Source organism: Pleurodeles waltl, chromosome 10 (assembly GCF_031143425.1).
Source record: "Pleurodeles waltl isolate 20211129_DDA chromosome 10, aPleWal1.hap1.20221129, whole genome shotgun sequence".
Lineage (NCBI taxonomy): Eukaryota > Metazoa > Chordata > Amphibia > Caudata > Salamandridae > Pleurodeles > Pleurodeles waltl.
Window position 1 is genome coordinate 333,319,148 of NC_090449.1, and position 12,328 is coordinate 333,331,475.

General features: G+C 39.6%; 1 long non-coding RNA gene across 1 annotated transcript in view; it reads right to left on the reverse strand.

Moving 5' to 3' along the window:
• Positions 1 to 236: 236 nt before the first annotated feature.
• LOC138261517 (uncharacterized) overlaps positions 237 to 12,328 on the reverse strand; it is a 61,293-nt gene continuing 49,201 nt past the window's right edge. The window contains exon 3 of the long non-coding RNA XR_011199108.1: positions 237 to 1,750. This is a non-coding gene — a long non-coding RNA (uncharacterized lncRNA). The remainder of the gene's footprint in view (positions 1,751 to 12,328) is intronic.

Consider the following 12,328-nt stretch of genomic DNA (forward strand, 5'->3'; position numbering starts at 1 on the left):
CAAACCACAAATTGGTGCTTATCTTCAAATGAATCTATTTGTAATGGAACATGTACTGTAACATGATTTGTTAACTACTTATTTGCTATTCCTACACCCAGAATTTTCCTTCCTGGTAAGGGCAAGTCTGGCACTTCTTAGGTTCTGACAGTGGGACGTGCAGCTCCAGTGTCAACCAAGAATGACACATTGTTTCCCATAAGGTTGTTTTGCTTTCACTAATGACAGAGCTGACAAAAATCTCTGGAATGCACTTCTCAGTTCAAAGAAGACATTTATTATTATTTCACCTTGAGGTTCCTAAAAAAGGAGATTAGTAGGTCGAAAGTACATGTTTTAAAATAGTCAGAGTAATGAAGGAAAATATATCAAAATGATTCTCAACTGCAATGTACACAGAAAATATATGTGATTATATTATAGCATAATTGCAAAGCAAAGAATAAAGTAATAATTCATCACCGTAGGGCCTGCCAAGCTTTCCATCTTTCTCATGCCAGCAAAAAGATGACCCCGTTCAACTGGGAGAAAGAGATATCCACCCTCATGGGACAAGTGTGTGTGTCAGGCATTCAACGTCTAATCCTGATCGAGGTCTTGGAAATTCCCTCGCTACTTAGCAGGGCCACTTTTTTATCTCTTAAAGAACCGAAAGGCCTTTCTGCAAAAAAGCGCTCCCATGAAAGAGAAATATTCAAACATGCTGGCTACTGTAGGTCAGAGTTTGAAGAAAAATGTTGAGAATTGGCCACCACCTCAAGGTTCTTCTCTCAAGGCCACACCGTTCCCTGCACTGAAAAAACATGTTCATTCTTATCATGCTGACTGACTAACTATCCGGTGAGAAAGAATAAGAAAAACAAGCAGAGTTTACCATGTGGAAAAACACAGCTCAACTGCAATGTCTCAACTGCAATGTCTAACGCCACAGTAAGGTCAATAGGCAGCTAAACTGAATACAAAATGTAGTCTGCAACTGGTGAACACTGAACAACTAATATGCAAAGTGGTGTCACACAAAGTCAGTGGTCAAACACACCTACTTTATTACATTTCCACCCTTTGATCAATGACTTTGTGTACTTTTCGCTTATTTAAAAAAAAAAAGAAAACATCATAAGCAAATCAGGTTTGCATGGTATACAGCAGCATAATGCAATGGTAAAAGCAAACACTAGAAAGCAATGGAAGTGGATTAATGTATTGATCTTATAAACCTTTAAATCAGACACACCTACAATGAAAAGGCTTAAGCTTAGGTACTCTGATTGGGATAATAGTTGAATAGTGTCTCTAGGATAGCAAATTGGTGTAGAATTAGATGGAAACATAATGAGTTCTAATCATGTAAAGGTACACGGTCCACCTGAAAGTTTTGCTGGAATGTAAGTGAAAGTCAGGTTTCCACATGAAAACAGCCAGCCAACTGGCAATTTTGCCTAATGAGACTGGCAGCAGTCATCAGATGACAATAAGCCATGGGTTAGTTCCAGTGGAAGAATGTAAACAAACAAGTTGACAAAACATCCATGGTACTCTGCATTGATCCCATGCAACACTTTGTTCTGTGAAGCACAATTTGCGCTAAATGGATCCATAGGTTTTGTACTTTAAAAGCAGCAGGAGCGTTGCACAAAGGTTATCAATCAGGTTCAGGTTGGGGGTGCGGTCCCTCCCCCGACCCCACACGCAAACGCCAGAAGGGAATCCACACAGCACACTCATGGTCAGTGGCAAGTCGTAGTAGGATCTGTAAAAGAAACAAGTATGACTTCTCTTGCAAATAACATTTGTCATCTGAAATGTGCTCTCCTTTTTCCTTTCCTTGTTTTATAATCAGCAGGACATTATTGTGGCCCTTTGCTATAATTTCTGCAGGTTCTGAATGGCCATTTGGAGATTCAACCCACACCTTAGCACTGAGGTTTTTATCTGCTGAACTTCCCTTTCCTAGCACTGTCAGAAGGGCTGGAGCAGTCCCCTTCCTTACCAAACCTCCATACACTGCACTTATGACAAGTTGGACAATTCTGTCTCCAATCTGTATGAATAAATCAGCTTTTCCACTTTTTAACAGAATCTCTTTGATTTCTATGTGTCCTGATAACTTTCCTCTCACCAATTGATCTTTGACTGTTTGTGGGACAGATCCCTGTTGTGTGTGCTGACATATAGGACATTGCAAAATCACAGTTTTTATCAAATCTAGGGGAATGTGCATCCCTTTAATCTCTGCCCACCTGTAAGTGCCTTTTACTCCCTGCTGTCCACATTTCTCGTGCGCCCACTTAGCCATCCCCACCAAGACAGAATTCTGGGTTGACACTTCTGCCTCTGAACTTTTGTCTTTGACGTCGGCAAGGGAATTGAACCAGCATTCTAGTGAGTCAATGGGACAATGAGCATCATCTATGACTTTACTCTGTTTTAACATTTCCAAAATTTCCTGCACAACTCTTTGCTTCATACCTCCTTTGAATGAATGAACCAGTTGTGCGCATGCCATGTGGAAAACCAAATGGCTAATCCATTGGCACGGGACCAAGAATCAGTGTAAAAATGGCACGTCCCAGGCAGCTCTTGCTTTAGAGTATGACACATAGTGTAAAACTCTGCTTATTGGCTACTTTTTCCTTCTCCTGTGGTAGACAACAACTTGTCAGTAACTGGATTGTATGACACTGCTTTCCAATGTCTTTTATTAGTCACATATTTGGATGAATCATTAGTAAAACAAACATGCTTTGTATCCTCAGGGGACAAGAATTCAAATGGTGCACTCCATTTCACTGGTGACTCTTTTACCTGTGGTACCTCCTGCACCCTCTCCTCATCCTGTGCAGGGGCTTGTGACACCTGTTCATGTAGGGCTGTGGTGCTTGCCAGTCCTACTCAAGACCTATCTTGTATGTACCAGATCCACTGTATGATACTAGCCTCTTGTGCATGTCAAATACGGTGAGATTTAGGTGAACTCATCACCCACTGCATGATTGATATTTCAGGTCTCAGAATTACATTATAACCTAGTGTCATTTGTTCATTATCCACTAGAGCCCAATAACAAGTAAAAATCTGTTTTTCAAAAGGATTCCTAGGGACATCCTCGTCCTCCCCTGTTCCTGCCACATACTCCAGTTTGCATATTGTCCCTGAACAGTTACATATAACTCAATGTTTCCCTCTTGCACTGTACACAAGTCTAAAGTCTGTTGATGTATTTCATTTGCCAATTCAAAAGCACACAGCTGCCCTTTACTCCATTCAAACTCATGTTTTTTCCTAGTTACTTTGTACCAAGGGGTTAAGATTTTACTCAGATGAGGGTCATGCTGTTTACAAAAATCAAACAATCTCATGAAACTCTGTGTCTCTTGCTTAGTGCAAATAGTAAGAAACTCTAAAATCTTTTGTTTTACCTGTGACAACATCTGTCTATTTTCTGGGTTCCACTGAATTCCCAGAAACTGCATGTCTTGTCTGAATTCATTGTACACAACGTACTCTGCAAAAGTGGTCTGAATATACCGGTCACATCATCAACTTTTTGTTCAGTGTAATCTTTTAAAGTATGCATTCAACTCCTGCCAAAAACTGTGGGCTACTCTGCGCACGGACTATGCTTTGCTCATGCAGCTCACACTGGCCCCCACCTTTTTTTAACCTCCTCTTTACTGGAATGTGAAAAGTCAGATTCTCCTATAACAGCTTGGTAGATTTCAGTTTTATCTTGCAATAATTTGTTCTGGTTGACTTGCTCCTTTAAATTCTTATTTTCATATTCTAACTGTTTACATCTCTCATGCATTTTTCTGTAAGCAGACAAAAGTATCAAAACCCTCCTGTCAAGAACAAAAGGGACATCATTCTTTTCAAAAAGCACCTTTTCTGAATATGTAAAAACATTCAACACTTTTGTTTCATCCAAACACCCATCCCAAAACTTAGAAAGTCATGATAAACGAGAAAATACATTAACCAAAACATCATAAGGCATTTTAATTTCACATACATTCTCAAACATGATATGTGGTGCTTTCTTTAATTCTCTGAACAAAAACATATTTACACTTTTAAATCATGCACTTCCAACCTCCAACCCCTTTTTCTTTTTTTTAGACGGACGATCTGCACCAGAATGTTTTGCTTTCACTAATGACTGAGCTAACAAATATCTCTGGAATGCACTTCTCAGTTCAAAGAAAACATTTATTATTATTTCACTACAAGGTCCCTAAAAAAGGAGATTAGTAGGTCGAAAGCACACATTAAAAAATAGTTACAGCAATGAACGGAAAATTTATCAAAATGGTTCTCAACTGCAATGTACACAGCAAATATATGTGATTATATTATACCATAATTGCAAAGCAAAGAATAAAGTAAAAATTCATCACTGGAGGGCCTGCCAAGCTTTTCATCTTTCTCAAGACAGCAAGAAGATGACCCCATTCAACTGCAAGAAAGAGATATCCACCCTCACAGGACAAGTGTGTGTGTGTCAAGCATTCGACATCTAATCCTGACCGAGGTCTTAGAAATTCCCTCACTACTGAACAGGGCCACCTTTTTATATCTTAAAGAACTGAAAGGGCTTTCTGAAAAAAAAAAAACCTCCCATGAAAGAGAAATAATCAAACATGCTGGCTACTGTAGGTCAGAGTTGGAAGAAAAATGTTGAGAACTGGCCACCACCGCAAGGTTCTTCTCCCAAAGCCGCACCGTTCCCTGCACTGAAAAAAACATGTACATTCTTATCATGCTGACTGACTAACTGTTCGATGAGAAAGAATACGAAAAACAAGTAGAGTTTACCATGTGGAAAAACACAGTTCAACTGCACTGTCTAACACCACAATAAGGTCAATAGGCAGCTAAACTAAATACAAGATGTATTCTGCAACTGGTGAACACTGAACAACTAATGTGCAAAGTGGTGCAACACAAAGTCAGTGGTCAAACATACCTATTTTACTACAAATGTTGGCAATTACATAAGGACCACGTTGATCTACCTCTAAGGATGCAGCTTACGTGCAATTCTCATCATCAGATCTATCACTGTGAAATGGTTTTAAGAATTCCTCATCACTACAACCAATTAAGGGAAATTGTGAAGCTATCTGGTTCACGTTTGCATTTGCCAATTGATTCTGGTTTGCATTTGCCATCTGATTCATGTTTTGCTGAGGAACAATCACCTGCTGCTTTGTCATAGGGGCTTGTGGTACCTGCATCTGCTGTACTGGGGACACTTGTACATCTGGAATTTGGGGTCTTTCTACTCTCTGAAATTGAACCTAATTATTAGCTTGAGTCGGAGCAACTACAGTATTCTGTACCCAATTATGCACATTATTATAGGGACATTCTCTCAGCCATTGACCAAAACGTCTGCAAGCATGACGTGGATTTGTTTTCTTCAATTACTGAACACTGACCAAATATACGCTCTGACATACCTGAACACCACTTCCTCTACCACTTGACTGAACCAGATTGCTAACCTGCTTTTGCACACCTTGCATTCCACTTGTATTCAGCATCATCAATGGGCTCTGACTTCCACCATGTGCAGCCTTCAATTGCATCACCATCAAGTTTTCCCTCAACGTTTTCTGCTTTACTTCAGTTTCATCACTGCAGTACCTTGCATACCACAGTATCTCATCAATGGGGTTGTTCTGCCGAGAAATTAAATGCTTCTGAATCAGTGCACTAATATCTGCCTTTAATCCTTGCGCAAAACTAAACACAAAATGATCCATATCTTTCAGCTCTATGTCCTCTGTACCACTATGCTGTTTGAAAGCTTGCAGCAATCTCTCATAATAAGCATTGTTGGAAATGGAGTCTCTAGTTGGCAGTGGTTTGTATCCTGTCGAAGTAGGGACCCTCACTCTACTCATGGTAAGGGAGTCACGCTGCTTAGATACCCCTTTGGTAGCTTGGCACGAGCAGCCTGGCTTATCTCAGAAGTAATTTGTGAAGTATTTGTACACACACACACACACACACACACACACAGTAGCAGAGTGAAAACACTACAAAAGAACTCCATACAAGTTTAGAGAAATAGTGAATATTTATCTAAGTAAAACAAGACCAAAACGACAAAAATCCAACATACACAAGTCAAAATATATATTTTTAAAAGTTTAACCAATTCTTAAACCATAGGAATCAATGAATGTATCGCTTTAGCACTAATTACCTGGGAAGCCTCAAAAACAAAGATGATGCGGGTCACAGGGGAGGTGAGGTGTCAGAAAAGTAAAGCAATGCATTGGTTCCTTACTGCACAGATGTGTTGATTCTTTCTTCACATGTGAGAAGGTGCATCGGTTCTTTACTGGCTGGGGAGGTGATATGTCAATACTCTTCCCGCAGTAAAGGCGATGTGTCAGTTTCCTGACATGTGGCCAGGGTTCCTTAATGCAGTGTAGGGTTGATGACAAATTGGCACCCGTGGACAATGCGTGGAAAATCCAGACATGCTGTGTTGATGGGACTATGGTGAAACAGGTGCTGTATCGATTCTGCAGGCACAAGGCAGGCGCTGCGTCAGTTCTCCAGATGCGGGGCAGACACTGCGTTGATTCTTCAGCTGCGAGATAGGTGCTACGTCGATATCGATACTTCCTGCGCTGTGCATGGATGCATTGACTTACTCCTCTGGATCACCAGCTTGCACTTCCAAGGACCCAGGGTCTGGAGCTGACACCACTTGGCAAGTTAGGACTCTCAGCAGAAGAGCCCAGGCACTGGCAGATGAAGTCTTTGATGTCCCTGATACTTCTTAACAGGAGATAAGCTCAGTCCAAGCCCTTAGAGAACTTTTGGAAGCAGGATGTAGAAAGTCAAGTCCAGTTATTTCACTCCCAAGAAAGAAGCAGCAAGCTGCAGGCCAGCACAACAATGCAACAGTCAGAGTGACAGTCTCTCCTACAGCATCCAGTTATTCTTCCTGGCAGAATTTCCTCAGCCAAGAAGGATTCTAACTATGTGATGTCAGAAGTCTAGTACTTATACCCATTTCTGTCTTTGAAGTACGCAAACTTCAAAATGAAGTTTGTGTAGTGCAAAAGTCTCTGCCTTTCCCTGCCTTGGCCCATACACACTCCAAGGAATTGGAGTCTACTTTGTGTGAGGAGTGGTGCATCCCTATTAAGGTGCAAGTGTCAGCTCCGCCTGCCACACTAGCTCAGGAAGACCCATCAGCATGGTGGGCCATCCGGATAAGCAGTGCACACCTCAGCTTCCTTTGACTGTTTAGAGTCAAAGCACAAACAGCTCAACTGTCATCCTGACCCAGACGTGTATTCGTCAGACAAGTAAAGGCACAGAATGGTTAAGCAAGGAAATGCCCACCTTCTAAAAGTGACATTTTCAAACTTACAATTCAAAAACCAGCTTCTCCAAAAGATGTATTTTTAAATTGTGAGTTCAGAGACTCAAAACTCCATATCTCTCTTTGCTCCCAATGGGAAATTAGACTTAAGGTATTTCAAGGCAATCCCCATGTTACCCTATAGGAGAGATAGGTCTTGCAACAGTGAAAATGAAATTGGTAGTATTTCACTATCAGGACATGCAAAACACACCAGTACATGTCCTACCTTTTAAATACACCTCACCATGCCTATGGGGCTGCCATAGAGCCTACCTTATGGGTGACTTACAGGTCATAAAAGGAAAGAGAAGGGCCTGGGAAGTGGGAACACTTGCCAGGTCAAATGGCAGTTTAAAACTGCACACACAGGCACTGCAATGGCAGGCCTGAGACATATATAGAGGGCTACTCGGGTGGGTGGTCGCAATTAGTGCTGCAAGCCCACTGGTAGCATTTGATTTACAGGCCCTGGGCACACTCCATGCACTGTACTAGGTATTTACTAGTAAATCAAATATGGCAATCATGGAGAAACCAATCACCCGTACATTTTAGACAAATAGGATATGTACTTTAGCATTGGTTAGCTGTGGTAAAGTGCCCAGAGTCTTAAACACAATAGCAACAGATCATAAAAAATAGGAGGAAGAAGGCAAAACGTTTGTGGATAACCCTGCAAAAAGGGACAGGTTCAATATGCATAAATAGACTCTTTGGTTTCCTGTGCTGTTCTTTCAATTTGCTGCCAATCAGGATCTTTCGGAGACACTTTGCTCCTCAGGAATTCAATTACCTTATAATACTTGTTAATCACCTCTTAAGATGGTGCACCTGTTACCGTATCTCACGGAGGTTCACACTCAGGCCAATCAACACTTCTTTTGCACTCAGTCAACAAGGCAGCTGGAATCACAGTTTGCTTCTCTCTTAATCTCAGGTAGTCATTTGTGAATGACAGAACATCAATCCTACTCCAGGGTACATGCACATAACCTCCACCTGGTACATTGCTCATGGGCATAATTTTCACATTATACTCAGCTTGGTTTGCTCCTGCCGGAGACAAATTCTACTTTGCTTTCTTATGATCTCTTTTCTTTGCCCATCTGCCTTCAAATGTATTTAATTCTTTAGTGTGCATTCTCATTCCAGGTGATCTCATGTAAAGAATAACCTTAGTGCTAAACTCTAATCTGTAACTTCTCTTCAAGGGTTTAGATTTTTCTAAGTCCACTTCATTTTTCTTAGTCAATTCTGCTAGTTTCTCATAAATCTGTCCAGCACTTTGGGAAATATTCTTAAACTTGAATCACAATTCATCTTCTGTGTACGTTTCCAGTTGCTCCATATCTAGAATTCCCATAGATAGTTTGTTGAATTCTAATTTCACCCTAGGCACATTCACTGTCCTGTCTCTCTCTGGTGTTTCTTCTGATCTAACGTTACCATTTGTTGCACCTTTTGCACCGTGCGGGCTCAGATTGTGTAACTAATCTGTCAACTGCTGTTCTGAAAGACCTTGCAAATTAATATTATCTCTATGGGGTACATATTATTGGGTATTCTAATGTACACTTGTGGTCTGATCTGGTGTAGACACGTAAGGAAGTGGGGTTCCCTGTGTCCTGTCTGATTTAACACTCAAAACATATAGGCAACAATAACTACCTTAGCTGCACATCCCTCCAACTTTGTTGAATCGCACTGTCAATACATATGGAGCTCGAAACATTATATCACACCTGCTGCAAAATGTGTAAACTGAAACCGAAACAACAGACCAGTAAATATCAAAACGAAATAACAGTGGGGCACACATACGTACATTGCTATGTATCCAATTCAATCCATTTGTATAGTAATCAAATCATCCATTGCACATTATTCAAGGACATCCGGGTGTTGTTCACTATTTCCTTTACATGTCAAAAATAATTACAAAGATTTTATTTACATAATTTTTCTTTACATTTTCCTTTTGTTTACATTATTTATATCACTATGTACTTGTCCAGTACCACCATCATTTCAACAGTATAAGCCAATTTCCTAAAAAGATGTTCATAGACAATTATTGTAAATTTCAGTCCAATTAGTTGTAGATTACATCCTCAGCCCGATTAGTTGAAGATTATAGCTGACATGTGTTTCGTTCCACAACAGGACTTCTTCAGGGCTGGTTATATATCAACATAAAAACACCATTAAAACATATTCTTTATTCCTACCCTACTTAAAAATACATTATTACTTAAATCACAAACATGAATCCACCTATGGAAACATCCTCTGTCATAAATATCCAAAAGCTCCTCTTATCTAAAAAGACACTACACCACAAATATATGTCCGTGCTTAGTTACCAAAGTCTTTACATTATAATCCCCAGAAAAGGAGTGGAAAAATAGAAAGATTCCAAAATGTACCCGCAAGTATCGTGTAGACAATTTTCTACTCATAAGACCCAAACAGTGACAGAAAGCAAGAAAAGATTTTTTTAACAAACACTTGATAAGCCCGAAGGTAAGTCATTAGTGAAGGGTCTTTGTTAGTTCAAAAACTTCGCAAACAGCTAATTATGTCACTTGATTACCTTGCACTTGGTATCAAAAACTTCGTAGTGGAAAAAGCACAACCAAAGAAGAGAGAAATTTCAAGTCACTAAATGAGGACTACACATGTATAATTGTTTATACATTTTATTAAGAACAAAATGGTACCACGTGTGCTATGACCTACTAGAGATATTATCTGAAGATAACATTTACAATAAGTACCATCCAACTTTAACTGTATCCCTTCAAAAAGATAAAATAATACCTTGGCACTCTGAAATCCCCACAAAATGTTCATATATTATATCCTAATACACTGGCATATATGTAGCCATCTGTCTTAGGTTGCTACCCTGTTCGTCCACTATACTACCCAATTCAAAGCTAGTTTGTCAAAGATACGTAACAATAATCCTATTGATATCTTCTTTAAACATTGGAAAGGTTACATACCATCAAAACAACTACTGAAACATCCTGTGTTATCGCGCCACTGTATTAAAAATTACACTATTTGATGCATGGCCCTGTGTCCCTTCGCAGTGATATTCTTACCCATAGTACTTCAGGGACAACAAAAAAAGAGAGTAAGTAACCTCATGATCAGTGTCCCCTCAAATAGTTGGCAAATCTGTGACGCCTCCATCAACTGCAATTTAAAGAGCTAAATATCCAATCACGTTATCGTTTTCTCAGAACGTACGTCAATAGCAACAATGCGGCTAGAGTTTGCAAACAGTCTCCATCTTGTAATGGGTTTATATATCCATCTTTTTCTTCCATATAATTTGTTCTTGTACCAAAGTTCAAAATATTGTACTAAAATGATATGCACACCATGATTAGACACACTCATTAAAAGTGGTTATATATTTAATCCAAATCAGTTTTTGTAATCCGTCCCATGTGTGTAACTAATTCTATTAAAGCTTTTTAGGAGCGTGACGTTGTGTCAAAATATAGTCACACACCACACATCACGAACGGTCGCCATCTTGTAATGGATTTATAGATTCATACTTCTATCAAATGACATATCTAATTTCGGAATCCACAGCAATATACTAAAATGGTATGAGCATCATAATTATAACCAAATAACAAAGTAAACTTAGACCAAGTAACATTATGTAATCTAACCCGTACGTGTAATCAGTTACGTCAAATTCTCCTCAGAAACATACGATCTGATTAAAATTCTGCACAGGTATAATCACATTAGGTGTCCACACCATTTGACTCACTTTCGGACATGGTATTACATGGTTCATAAATGGACTTGGTACTGCTTTATTTACAACTGGACTTGAAATGGACTGTGCTGTATTAGCAGTTGGAACTGGTGGATAAACCACAGGCACTTTTGACACTGAATTTGCAGGTGTTATTGAAACTGCCTGACTCTATATCTGTGCAACTGGAGCAGTTAGCACATTCAGAACTACAATCTGTACCACTTCACTGCTTCTTTCTGCCTCAGCTGAATGATACGGGGGCCGATTCAGCAAAAGCTGATTTCTGAACTCATCTTCCGAATCACTTTCATAAGTGACTTTCTTTTTACCCTCATCTTCTGCTGTCTGCTCTGCTTTTGCTGTCTGTTTGCCTCTTTCAAGGCCTAGGTTTTGTACTCTCATCACCTTCTTCTGTAATAGCGGGAAACATTCTTACTCCATCTAATGTGTCTGCTATCCACATTTTTTGTTCTTCATCCCATCTAGCTTCTGCTAATGTCTTCATTGCTTTTTGCATTCTATTCTGAAATTTTGTTGTTGATCTCTGTCTTACAATAAGTTTCCAAATACTAAGGACTTCGAATTGTGCGGGTCTTAGAGATGGCTTTGATTCACTCAGTATTCTCCTTAAATTGTCTAACACTCTCAAATGAAATGTTCCATGGTGAGGAAAAAGCAAATGCAATCTCTTTCTCAGTCGTTTTAGACCATTGTTTAAGCCATACGCAAGCCAAAACCCTATTTATTGATGCCACTTCATTAAGATGGGGTTCCCTCAGGTGGGACGTCTTCACCATCTCTAACTGGAATAAACACATCTCCCCATAGCGCACTTCTTAATGCCTTGAAAATTAAAATGTTTCCACAAATCCAATTAATCACAATGATTTTCAATCAAATCAGGAAGTAATTTGAGTTCCACAATAGTTTTCACAAACTATTCTGAACCACTAGCAACGCAATACTATCCACCATTACCAGCGCTGCTTCACACTATCCAACTTATACCAGTGTAGAGCAAAATTATATCACAATCACTTGTATCAGCAGCTGCAATTGCTTCGCAATTGTCTCACACAATCATTCACACACATCTAATCAAAATATTGTGAGCAAAAACCAACAACCTGTCTGCACACTATGGG